The sequence below is a fragment of the Sinohyriopsis cumingii genome, unplaced genomic scaffold (genome assembly GCF_028554795.1).
Source record: "Sinohyriopsis cumingii isolate HCF-2022 unplaced genomic scaffold, ASM2855479v2 utg000360l, whole genome shotgun sequence".
NCBI classification, from domain to species: Eukaryota; Metazoa; Mollusca; class Bivalvia; order Unionida; family Unionidae; genus Sinohyriopsis; species Sinohyriopsis cumingii.
The window spans coordinates 3677747-3691684 of record NW_028315892.1 but is presented as its reverse complement, the minus strand read 5'-3'; the positions used below and the strand labels follow the sequence as shown (position 1 = coordinate 3691684).

The window sequence follows — 13938 nt, the reverse complement described above, 5'->3', positions numbered from 1 at the left end:
GCATCATTCAGACTCCTCATCAATCCAAACGCTTGTTTGACAGAAAATAAAGTAGCCTTGACACAACTGGCCGATCCCCGCATCGACACTCAAACCAAAAAAGCAAATCATTTTGAAACCTGGAGGGAGAGGTACTCTTTGAGGGGTCATCATTCGATCCCTCTGAAAATGCTATCCTAATGCCCCCAAAGTTCTACCCTAGAAAAAAGCCACTCCCCAAAATGCCAAACGAAGCCCAAGGAAGAAAAAGAGCAAAGGTGTCTGACAAGGTCAAAAACCTTGAAAAAGAAAAGTCCACAAAAAAAAGAAAAAGAAAAGACATCAGAAAAAGAAAAGCCCTCAGAAAACATGGAAACCCGCGTCTCCAAAAACTTCTCCTCTAGTGGCGACACCCTCCTCCTCTTTAGCTTTAGTGGCAGCTGGTCATAAAGAAACTGCTCCCAAAATCAAAGTCCAAGAGAGATCGGGTATGTTACAGAGTTTACCGGATTTGTCCAAGCAGGAACTGTCCCGATTTAGTCCGTTGCGAACCCCTCCACGACGCGTGATGCCTGTCGTCAAGTTGATACGAAGTAAAGACAATCAGTGGCGTCGCGTTCCAGTATAAAAAGGCCCGAGGCGAAGCATGGGTATCAGTGTTATTTGTGCTCCTGAAGGCCCAATGATGTCACCTCAAAGAAATGCACACCGTCACTATCGTCATTCTCCTGTCCAAAAAGGAAAGAGACAAGGACAGTCTCATCATCCGACTGAACGCTTAGCCAAGCATCGACGTTAACACAAGCAAGAAAAGACACCGTAGTTCAAAGAAAAAGAGGAATAATCAAAGGGGAGGATTCTTTGGCAATTTTGGAAAACAAAATGACATTGTCACCTTTTTGACGAAGCGATAGTCCAAAAAAAAGAAGATAAAAGGGGTGTGTGCTAAGTCATCGACGCTAGTGTATTTTTGGTGTGTGTCCCGGAACTAACAAACAAAGATGTCACCCCCAGAAAACATCCCTCTTCTAAGCCCAAAGGAAAGACATGGAAATGACTGCCTCCTCGTTTAGTCAAACATGGGGACATGTTGTCAGTCCTGTTCAAAGCTATTCCACCCCTGCGAACAAACTTCATTCAAACGACCTCCAAAGATGTAATCGATACCCTGTGCGAATGTTGTTTGAACGTCTTGAAAGGCACGATACCTTTGTCAAAACACAAGAAACAATGCTTAGGCAAACATCGCCACGTTCTTCGCCAAATGGTTCAAAAGAAAATACCCATTCGTCAAAAGAAGCTGATGTTGGTACCACGTGGAGGAATTTTGCCTCTATTGTTAAGACCTTTGCTGAAAGGAGTATTGGGAACCATGTTGGGAGGACTCGTGGGGGCAAGATAGAGAGGACCTCTGGCGTCCAAAGATCACAGACGTGACCCTTGAAATCGAATGGAAGGACGAAAACTAGCGTTAGTGCCTTACAAACGATGGATGAAATACCATCGTTGGCAAGAGCCACGGACCCCGCATTTGCATCCCAATCCAAATTCGACCGAGATGTCCTAGTTACAACACGAACTGCAGTCGTTGATGGATCACCAAATTTGTCCGAAACAGAAAAATCGCAAAAGTACGGTCAACTCTTGCAACAACTGCAACTCTTTTACCAGAAAGCTTTAGACGAAACAGTTCTGCCCACTCTGAAAGGTTGTAAGACCTTGATGAAAAGTCCACCACAACTATCCCCAGTGACCAAGACAGAAAAAGAAGAAGAAGAATTTCAAATTCCGCCAGAAAAAATACGCAAGTTAACAACACCACTAGAGAAAGTACGCAAGTTAACAACACCACCTACATCTAGAATTGGATGGATTAAAAAGATGATTGTCACCCTTTCTTCATCAGAAGAGAAAAGGAAGGCGAAGACAGAAGTGAAACAAGAACCGATGACCCCTCTTCAGACATCCTCCTCCTCGACACCTATTGATCGGCAGACACGCAAAGCATTACAAACCAATCAAATACCTCACGAAAAAATTGTAACTTCAGCGAAGAGTGGGTGATTTATTAAAAATGGAAATGTTGTTATCCAGCATTTATTACAATCCATCCCATCCTGCAGGTTACGGAGGAGTTGAAAAATGGTATCGTGCTGCCAAAACTGGACTGAAAAGTCTCCTTTTACCTTAAGTACAATGATGCTTACAAGAACAAACCACTTACACTTTACACAAACCCATTCGACAAAATTTTTCCAGAAGTCGCACTCGAGTGGAGGGCATATACTTTACACATCACCACACTCAAGTAAATCGACATCTTACGGCACTTGGTCCAAGTGTGCAACCAATCTTAGCATCGAAGCATCGGACGTGCCCCTCAAGAAGTGACTCATGACAACAAAGTGACCGTTCTCGAGCGCCTGTTTGGTACGTCACCGACGGTGACTGTCCCCAAGAAAAGTGAAGTGTTGGCCGTAGGAGATTGGGTGCGCATTGGCAAAACCAAACGCACTTTCGGCAAAGGTTACTTACTCAACTGGACCACCGAATTATTTTGTGTCACTGATCGAGTGCATGGCCGTCATCCTGCCGTCTATAAATTAGACGACATGAGCGGAGAAATGTTAAAAGGAACGTTTTACTTGCCTGAGTTACAACGTGTCACCAAAAAAGAAGACGACGTGTATGACATCGAAAGCATTTTCAAACTAAGAAACCGAAAGGTGGGAAAACGACATGTCAGAGAAGTCAAGGTCCGTTGGAAAGGATATCCTCCCAGTTTCGATTCTTGGATCGACGCTTCGCAAGTCATCGACTATAAAAAGAAGTGACCATCATGCCCTTCCACACTGCCTCAGCTACCGCTACCACGCCAGCGACCAATCATTCACACAGTTCTTCTCTGCAAGATCTACAAAAGCTACCCTTGTCGGTGTGGTGTGGAGAAGACCTAAAACGCAAATCGTATTTTTCTGCCAAATCTTTGTGGTGTATTGTGTCATCGGTGCGGCCATTGCCAATGAGTTTCCAACAAGAAGACAAACAATTGTGGACCATTTTATTGAGCAGTTGCATCAGTTATCTTCTTCCCAATCCTTCCCTGAAATACTCTTCCAATGGGAACAACATGAATCTTGCGTCCAGTGTCAGTCACCAGACCAACAATAACAACAGCCCCATTTTGAGCGGAGACACTCCTGACTTCCAGTGACCCCTCGGACATCCATAGAAGTTTGGAATTATGAGTCACCATAATCAGTTTTACTTAAGCTTACCCAGTGACAGTTCTATGGATGTGTTTCCCAATAATACTTTGTGCTGTTACACAGTCAAATTACATCAGGCTATCTATTTGGATCACGAAGCCCATTGGGAAGTGGCTTTGGTGGAAATGATTCACCCGACACAAGCCCTCAATATTCACACGTTTGAGGTCGTAGTTCTGGACGAAGCAGTGTAACAAACCATGATTAAACAACATCAAAAATTGACTGCAACTAGGCCAGTACCACACGCTATTCCTGTATTGAACATCTATGAGTTTAAAATTAACGCAGTCCATTGTTTTAGTGGTCAACATCTGGTGGAGGCAATTGCTGACCAATGCAGCATTTGACAAAGTTCTGACCAAACTAAATAAACGTGTCAACCTCGAGTACCATAAAGTGGCTCGTCGCCTACTGATCAAAATTGAAAGTGAGGAAAGAAGTATAGGTATTAGATTTTGCCCTGAATTGTATGACAGCTTGGGAGAGGACTTCAAGTTCATCAAGGGTATCAAGAACATAAGAGATATGCCAACTATTGTCAGCAGCCTTGATTTTGGAACACAATTTCGTTTCCCGGTATAACTGAACTATATTATGGTTATGTGTTTTACTTCTTCGCGTGTGTGAATAGTAGATTTATGTTTGTTTTTCTCCATCCCTAATGTGGATAGTAGATTATGTTTATGTTTTTTCCTTCTTCGCGTGTGTGGATAGTAGCTTTTGGTTTTGTTTTGCTTCTTTGCGTGTGTGGATAGTATATTATGGTTATGTTTTTTGCTCCTTCACGTGTGTGGACAGTATATAATATGAGAAAAATAGGAAATGTTTTCCTTAACGTCCGTGCTTGACACATAAAACTCAAAGCGTTCGTCATTCGCGCCATTCTACGGAATAAGCAAAAGAAGATGGTAGCTGTCTCGGATTTGTTCAACAACTTGAACGACAGTTGGTACTGGATGGTGGATGTAGCCTGTGTAGTGGAAAGGCGTGAACATGAATGGAGGTATTCAGTTACCAAAGACATCGTGACAAGTCAAGTAACCAGCCTCAAGGTAGCCATGGATCTTGTCCATGGAATGATAGAGAAAGAAGTGAAGAGATTAAGAGGCTTCATTCACCCTCCGTATGTAGGAGTAGGTAGTTTGACTGAAGCCCTTGATTATGTCACGAGGGTCAGGTGCTTCCTAGAACTTATCTTGGAATGGCTTGAGTGGTCTTTTGTGAAGTGAGGTTTAGACCAACACATGAAAGTAGAGGAACTGATGACGAAAGTGCTGACAGAAGAGGTAAAGATGATTAAAGATAAGTAGACAAAGGAGAGGAAAGAAGACGAGAACAGAAAGACAAAAGAAAGATTTGAAAGACTCAATAACAACTGGACCATGATACAAGAGAAATTCAGAGCCATTGGCCATTCTGATTGGATGCCAGAGACAGAGATAAAGAAAAATAAAGGAATATTTGGAAAAATTAGAAGATGGTTGAAGAACTTAAGAAAATAGAAGAATCCAAAGACCATTTTCAGGGCCACTCATATGCCTCGAAAACAATTACTGTCCAATAATATCCATAATAAAACATCGCATTAGTTGGATTTTACGAATAGGCACAGGACATTAAAAGAGATCATTAACTTCAATGTCTACATGTTTAACTTGCCTGTGTGACACAGCATGTCCTAAACATGTAATACAAGCACTGCAAAGCTCGTATTTACCAAAAATCAATTATCAAATTTGCATCACTGAGTCGATCAAATAATTTCCGAATGGTTTCGAAATGACCTTTCCGGTTGACAGTGTAGATTATGAAATCATTAATGTACGAGTCACAATTATCCAGACCAGATGCTATTATGTTTATTGATGGTAGAAATATTGCAAGAAAACTTTTCCTATCAAATAGCACACTTTATATTGATATAGTCCATCTGGAATTGCAAATACAGAATTTGTTTTCTTCTCTTTCTTTGAGTGGAATCTGCCAGAATCTTTTTAAACTTTCAAACTTAGTGACACTGTTTTCATTTCCAATTTTGACAGTGCAATCAACGATTCTGGGGTTTGGAAACAAAACTGCTTTGGTGACACCATTAACGTTTCTATATCCAGTACATATACTGAAAGTATTATCTGGTTTCGGCAAAGGAATACGTGATGAACTCCAATCACTTTTACACGGTTCAATAAAGTTATTCTTTAGTAAATACTGAATTTCTCATACATTCTGGCTTAAGATGTTTCATCCTTCAATGATGCTGTTTCACAATTGTAGAATCTACAATTTCAGGAGATTTTAAGGCATGGACAAGAGAAACAGAACAATATTACCAGACTGTAAACTTTTTCTTAGTATTTCTGTTATACCTTGATTATGGTTTTGACTGAGTAGAGTGAAGATTATTTGTTGCTACTTAGCAAGCCTTTTGAAACGTATATAACTTAAATCAGTGATGTTGTCAAGAAGATGAATAACATATGAATCTTAGGTTGAAGGAAGTTTGTTTTATTCATAATCTCAGTGCTCCACGGACAAGTATGTCTAAAGCTGGTTCAAAAGGACTAAAACCTAAAAACTTTTGGATTGATTCCGTAATTGCATACAACAGCAAATGCACACATTCATCCCAGTCTTTTTTTTCTGAATCAGAGCAATGTAACCAAATCGTATTATTCAGCTGTTGATGAAATCTTTTCAAAGTCAATTGACATTCAGGATGATAGGCATACGGTTTATCCTGTTTTATGTTTAATTCATCCTAAATGTTTTGGAAAATTCCAGAAATGCAATTTGATTGTTGATCAGATTGAACGGATTTGGGAAGGCCTACAATTGTATCAAAGCTTTCATTATGGTCAAAATTTTATTATTTCTCAAAATGAATTGCCTCTGAGAATCTTGTGGACGCACACATTAAGGTCAAACAGTATTGGTTGCCTCGCTTAGTCTTAGGTAAAAGATCGTCTAAGTCTTCCATTATTATGCTAAATGGTTCGTGAAATGCAGGAAGAGATTTCAGATGAGACGTAGATATTTCCTACCATTTGAAATGTGTGAGAAGATCTAGAGATTTTTGATACATCACTTTTAATTCTCGACCAATTAAAATTTCTCAAGGTCTTGTGATACGTCTTATTGACTACTAAATGACCACCAGAGGGATTGCCTGTGTTAGACGAAGAATCGCCCCTTGATATGTCTTATGCACAACAAGTTGATAGCTCACATAACAAACTGGTACTTACTTGACTTACATTTCGCTAATAGCCCATTGAAACAAACAATAGAGATCAAGATCTTGTTCCTGTGCGACAACGTGCGCTTGTCTTTTGTCACCCTCATTAAAGTAAAGAGAATAAGTAGTTAAAATAGGATTACTGTCATCAACACCTCTTGATTGATAAATACCAGGTGGAAAAGTGACCTTCAGAAAAGACAGACCAATAAATGTGTCAGCTAAGGGACAATTTCCTGATGAACATCATGTAATTCCAATAAATAGTTTAACTAACTGACTAATATTGAATTAAATCTAAACATATCATTAAATACATTTGCATACTGAAAATTAGCTAAGAACATATGCTATAGTAGAAAGGAAATAATCTTTATCTTTTTCATCCATATATACATCCCCGATACTCCATTACGAATTGATGTCGCAAAAACTCCCACGTATTATCTTATGTCGCAACTCAACCCACCTTATTTAATCAGCCAACTGAAAAATTACCCAAAACTGTAAACAGTTATATAGAATATTATATAGCACAAAAAAACCTGAAAGGAACAACCTATTTATAAATCATTAGCTTAAAATTTAAAATTTGAACACACAATTTAGAAATAGATAACAATATTTCTACACATTCATCAGTACGTGCATCTTTTAGGCGAATTAAATGAAATTATAGTGACAGAGCGCACTTTGATTTGTGAGTTGACATTTCTTTTTCATGCTGGTATTTTATACTTTCTGAGAAATAATACAATCTTTCCCGAACATCTACGTGACAAAGTGGCTTCTGTCCCCTCTGTTTAAACAGTTTTGCTTGCTACCACGAACACAGTATAATTAAAAGTGGCTATCACCCTTATACCTAACCTCAACTATTCCATAGCGTTTGATAAAACGACAGTGTTGAATGTTTATTATCTGATTTTAAATTGGTTTCAGACCTTTTCCTACAGAAGACATACTTCTTTCGAAATCAAGTGATATGTTAATTAAGAATTCAATAACTGTCAATTAAGGATTAATGAGCGAACGAGTGTTTTGAAATGACTCTAACCATTAAGTGAACAAATGTAAACGCCTTCTTAAAAATGAAATAGAAGTTTTCTCCAAACGCGGACATCCGAATACTTACTTGTTTCATCTGTATACAGCACCTTTGTATAAGTTTGGTCAAGATTATTGAGATATCTTGTAGAAAAGACACAGGACTGATGTATGAACAGGAGGTGCCGACATGAATAAACTATTTTATTCACCTTCTGCATCTCTTTGAATATTGCATTAAGCTTTCCCCTAAGTAATTCCTAAGGAGTCTAATTTATTGCCATTGCAGACGAAAGTTATGCAAGATAAAAATGAACGAAAACCGTTAGGGCAAACACTATTGTGTACGTCAGGATATAAATAGTGATCAGTTTTCACCTATCATAATTTGAAGTTGTGTGTTCCTTTGTAAATAGAGTTAAAAATTATACATTAGTTAGTTTTAAAATCCAAAATACATGGTTATAATCGTGTACGGAATTTGATACTTCTCTAAGACAAATCACAATAATTTGAAGTTTGTGTTCGTTTTAAAAAAAATCAGAATACAAAGAAAAGAAACAGCAAAACAAAACAAAAAATTCTGGTGAATAATTATGTCTTCAAAATACAGGGGAAAACGTGAAAGAGAACGAACGTAAAACATGTACTGACGAAGAGAACTATTTTAAATTTCAATATTACAGTTTATTTGAAAAGAGAATTTTCAAAGAAAAGGACAAAAGCAACCAAACCAATTGTCAGTTGCTTTTCAGTGTCATATTTACTTTTCTTGCTGATTTTTGACTTCTACAACAAGACCAACAACCATTAGCTTCATTAAATATTCATCTGTATTGAATTTGACAACCTTTGGAACAAAATATAATTGTACGACACAGAATATTACAACCAAATGGATACCATGCACATAATATTATTATCTAATAGGAAAGGTGCTGACTTGTTCAATGCAAGACTAGTGAGTTCTTAGAAGTAAACTTTATGCTTTTAGGACTAACAGAGACCAAAATAATGTATATAGGAGTATAAAGAACTATCATATTGAAAAGAATATAACATCTCAAATGTACACTGATTCATTATTCAAACACAGTATAAAGAAAAAAGAGAAGAATTTAATTAGATGATGCGGTCTTGCGATAAACCTAAAAAAAAAATATGGATAGATAAATTTCCCGGCTGACGGCTTCAATCCCCACAAAAATTAAAACAGAACACACACAAAAAGCAATGTAAAGATTGTACGAGATTGTACAATAAATTATATCATCCGAAAAGCAAATACCTGATAACAAGAGACCAACAGAGACTGCTTGAGACAACAGCAAAATGAGTACTACGATACGTGACGACAATAAATGACTGAAATAACATCCACAAAAGAAAAGATAAAATTTAAGCCAATACATAATTGAATTGACAACGTTAACTGTCTTTGTTGCAATAGAAATCTTAAAGAAATTACCATAAATCAGCAAAAAGGTATGGAACTTTGTCCCACCTATTCCGTGTTTGAGTGAACAGTTACAGTGTTCGAACGTATAAGACATATACAATTCACACGATGATAATTTAACTCCTTGCGTAAGTTGTAGACTTTCCATTTCTGAACAAATAAATTGAGTCAACTGCAGAAATTCACATCTTATTGATGCAAAATAAAAAGGCGATACAATTTCATAATTGAAAAAAGAGACGCATAACATTTTTAGTTGATGGATTTAAAAACAAATGGAATACTTTTAACAGACAGATATTTTATATTGGGAAGGAAATTATAAGCTCCACAGCAATTTAATTTCTTTCAACCTTTCGACTATTTCATCTCTAAAATCCACAGGTATTAAATAACTTAAGGAGAAAATATTTTTCATATTCTTCTGATCTTTGGAATAAAAGTGAGCAATAAAGTTACATTTTCACGTGTATATAATATCAACTAGATTATTGGACTATCACCACCCATGTTTTTCATGATCTCTACCATGGAATGCTAACTTGGTTGGGTTTGTTAATTTCTTTGTGCATCTTCTAAGTTTGCTATAAGTAATTCAAATCATTTGCTTAGTTTATCACAAAGATCCATTACAGTTAATTACATTGTTGTCTCTGAAAAGTCATTCTATGTCGTAGATCATTTTGGACATAAATGCAGAAGAAAAAAATGAAATCTAACTGGTTTATATTCAGTGTAATCAAATCCAGTAAAACATTGCTTTAATACAAAGACTACTAATGATGTTTATGTATTAGACAACATACCTATGTGAGTCTACAACACTGAGTTGGCTGCAATGCCCGTCGTAAAGGAGACACTAGTACTAAGACTTGATTGGTATGTTTCTTGATGCAATGACGAAATTCATCCCGTATCAATTTGTTCTCGTTTAGTTTATGATGTTTGTTTGCACTGAATTTTATAGATATACCCAAATGATACATATCAAATATCTTGTCTAAAAAGGAATAGTATTTTGCATCATTTAAGAAGCATAATACTTTTTGCAGGACTATTTTCTCTCTCCTTACCAGTGCATCAACGCTGCTTTTAAATTGGTTCTTATTGAATCAAGTATAATATTTGGCGAGGTTCTATTTGCTGCTTCGTCAACAATTGTGTCTCTCGCGATAATAAAAAGCAATTAATGTTATGTACTTTTAATTAGCAGAATTAGCTTATATATTAACGATAAATATATCGTACTTAAACAATTGTGAAAAAGTAAAAAGGAAACAATGGATACTGATTTGCTTGTATCAGGTAATTCAATGGTATTTTAAATTTATTTCCGTATACCATAAGATGAAGAGCTGCTGTTAGCAATTATGTTTAGATTTATCCTCTACGGATCCTAACTTTGGAAGTTTTGGTTTACTGGTTCCTTTCTCTTTATGTTTGTTCGCACATATGCGGGCAGCCCTCAATCGTTAAACGCATGAAAATGATTTTATTCAATTTATAAATATCATTTAAGAACTGATTACTATTAGATCTCTCACCAGCATTCTTCAAAATAGATTGCAGCTGCATTAGGTTCATCCGCATTATCATCTATATCGAAAGTAAAAGAATAATACAAGAAACAAATGTGTGATGTACAACAAAGAAATATGACCATAGTTCGTTATTATAACTTGAAGCATTTGTACAAGTTTCAGAGTACTTGTTGCATGTATAACAATATATATATATATATATATATATATATATATATATATATATATATATATATATATATATATATATCTACTCCTTATGGGCTTAAGTATACTCCGTCATGTGATTGAGCTACATACATCCATAAGCAATAGGTGTATAAGTGATGTTATGAAAACGGAACACAAGTCTTAAAATGTGCTTTCCATTTTAAAGCTTTATTTTCAAATTTACTGAATTATATACCCAACGTATTGTTTAAACTTGAAAGTAATACATTTCCGTACTTGCTGTTGATGTCTAAATTTTCAACTTAAATTTAAGATCATAACGTTGTTGTCTTTTCTCTCGTTTTTGTTCGTTTCATTTTGTTATTTGTAATACCTATTCCAATAGTCTGTACACCCATCTCTTTCCAAAACATGTCTTTTGCTTTTAATCTTATTCACTGAAATCTTTTCTTTATCAACTCACTGCTTGTTATTTTAGGGCTTTAGTGTTGTCATTTAATAAAATAATAGAAACATCATAAGCAGTTTTTTTTTATATCTATTCACCCCTTCACTCACACCTATTTTGCTTCGTTTGCATATATATTTTAGTTATTTATATGAAATCGTTCTTCTTTACTTTTATGATGCTGTAGTAATGTTAGCCGTAAGTTTGTCTTCAAACTTGACCAAAACCATTTTCAAGCCATAACTTGACCTTATAATCTCTTCGTCGTTTTATATTTCCTTGTCGTATAAGTCTTTAGGCTGAGATTGATAATTATTGTAATTTTGAAAGACAGTTTTTAATATGTTCCATGTCAACATTTTACACCGGTATTTCATAGTGTATCCTTTGTTTAATGGTTTGTATCTATTGTTTTGTTATTGCTACTTCTCATAGTCTCCCACTAAGTTTTTGTTTAGACGGTATACTAAATCCTAAGCATCTGAAAACCTGTTGTTGTCTATTTGTTTCTGAAGTTTTGATTTTGCTCTTTATTTTGAGCTTTGTTAGATAGTTAGTGCATTATCGATATGTTTTCCCCATTTATATAGGTCTTTCCAATTATAATCCACTAGAGTCATTCGTACTTGTATGCCAATGAGATCTTTCAAAAACTGGTTTCTTGCTGAATCAAAGTTGTGTATCGGATCTCCTAAATGTGTAATACGATTATTACTTGTCGAACAGATTGCTTAGTGGTGGATCATGTGCATCAGCTGCCTGATCCATTTTCTCCGGAGCTCATTCTTCCTGTTCTTGGCATCCGTCCGTCTACGGGAGACGATGGCGTATCTCCAAAATAAGGTTTTGTTTATCCTTCTTTCTAGCTCTCTTTTCAGCTTGTTTTATTCTTCTCTCTCCCTCTGCGTTTTGAACTCAATGCCTGACAGCTAGACGCCAACTGGAACGGTTGTTTGCACAGCTCTCCCAGTCGTTGACATTGATGTTTGCCGTCTTCATATCCTTCTTGCAAACATCTTTGTAGCGCAGATGTGGTCGTCCAGTTGGTCGTGCACCTTCTGCTAACTTCCCATATAATAGGTCCTTTGGAATGCGACCTGGGTCCATTCTCTTGACATGACCAAGCCAGCGAAGGCGCCCCTCGCTGAGAATGGAGAACATGCTGTTCATGTTGGCGCATTCTAGAACCTCTGTGTTTGCTACTTTGTCCTGCCACTGGATGTGCAGAATGCCCCGCAGACATCTCAGGTGGAAGCTGTTGAGTTTCCTCTCGTGTCTTGCATATGTGGTCCATGTTTCGCTGCTGTAGAGAAGTGAGCTGAGTACGCAGGCTTGGTAGACACGCAGTTTGGTCTTCTCGGTGAGGTTGGGGTTGTTCTAGACTCTCTGGTTAGGTCTGGCCATCACTGCTGCTGCCTTGGCAATCCTGCCGTTCACCTCAGAATCAATGGAGAGTGAGCTGGAGATGTTAGACCCGAGGTATGTGAAGTTCTCGACAACTTCCAAGATGTACCCATCGATGATGACATAGGGAGGGGAGTTTGCGTCCTGCGCCATGACGTTCGTTTTCTTCAAATTGATGGTCAGTCCAAATTCCTTACAAGCATGGGAGAGGCAGTGTACCAGCTGCTGAAGTCCATCTTCCGTGTGTGATGTCAAGGCTGCATCGTCGGCGAAGAGCAATTCACGGATGAGTACCTCTGTGACTTTAGTCTTAGCATGGAGACGGGCGACGTTGAACCGCTTGCCGTCAGCCCTGGTATGGATATACACTCCCTCGCTGCAGTCCTTAAATGCGTACTGGAGAAGCATGGACAAGAATATGGTAAAGAGCGTCGGCTCAAGGACACAGCTTGTTTGACTCCGCTGATGACTGTGAATGCTTCAGATGTTGCGCCATTGAAGCACACTGTGCTGTGCATGTTCTAGTGGAACGACATAATGACAGCAAGCAGACGTGGGGGGTAGCCAATCTTCTGCAGGAGTCTGAAGAGTCCACTCCGACTAACCAGGTCAAGCGCCTTCGTCAGGTCTATGAAGGCAATGTAGAGGGGCATCTGATGCTCGCGACACTTCTCCTGCAGCTGAGAAGATCATATCTACAGTTGACCTGCCTGCTTTTAATCCACACTGGGACTCTGGGTAGACGCGGAAGGTTAGGATCTGCAAGCGCGCCAAGGCAACACGGGCGAAAGCCTTTCCGACCATGCTGAGGAGGGAGATGCCCCGATAGTTGTTGCAGTCGCTACGGTCTCCTTTGTTTTTGTACAAAGTGACGATGTTGGCGTCACTCATGTCCTGTGGGATGTATCCCTGTTCCCAGCAAAGGCAGAGGAGTGTGTGTAGGGGCTGGAGCAGTTCTGGTTTTCCACTCCTGAGGACTTCAGGCGGAATGCCGTCGCTTCCAGGAACCTCCCCACAGGCAAGGCAATCGATGGCGTTTCCGAGCTCTACCCGGGTGGGCTGTGTGTCTAGCTCCTCCATGACAGGCAGGTCTGGAATGGCGTCCTGGGCAGTTCCAGTGACATTGTTTTGGGTTGCACTATGTCTTTTTAAACGTAGTTTTTCCATATTGATAGGGGTTTTATTTGTTAATAAATATAAATATTTTTTCTTTCAATGTCACACAATCCATTTAAATTCATATCAGCTTTTTATTTCTTTCTAGCCGTTCATTTAATAGAATATAATGCATTTTAATTCATTTGAAATTTTATAGCTAACTACCAGATATACCGTTTGGAATACAGTGGACGATTTATCATTTTTATAAATTGCACTTGAAC

General features: G+C 37.9%; 1 protein-coding gene across 2 annotated transcripts in view; it reads left to right on the top strand.

Annotated features, from left to right (window-relative positions):
• The window catches only part of LOC149774271 (uncharacterized), a 64419-nt gene that overhangs the window by 11816 nt on the left and 38665 nt on the right, over positions 1-13938 (top strand). The window lies entirely within an intron of this gene.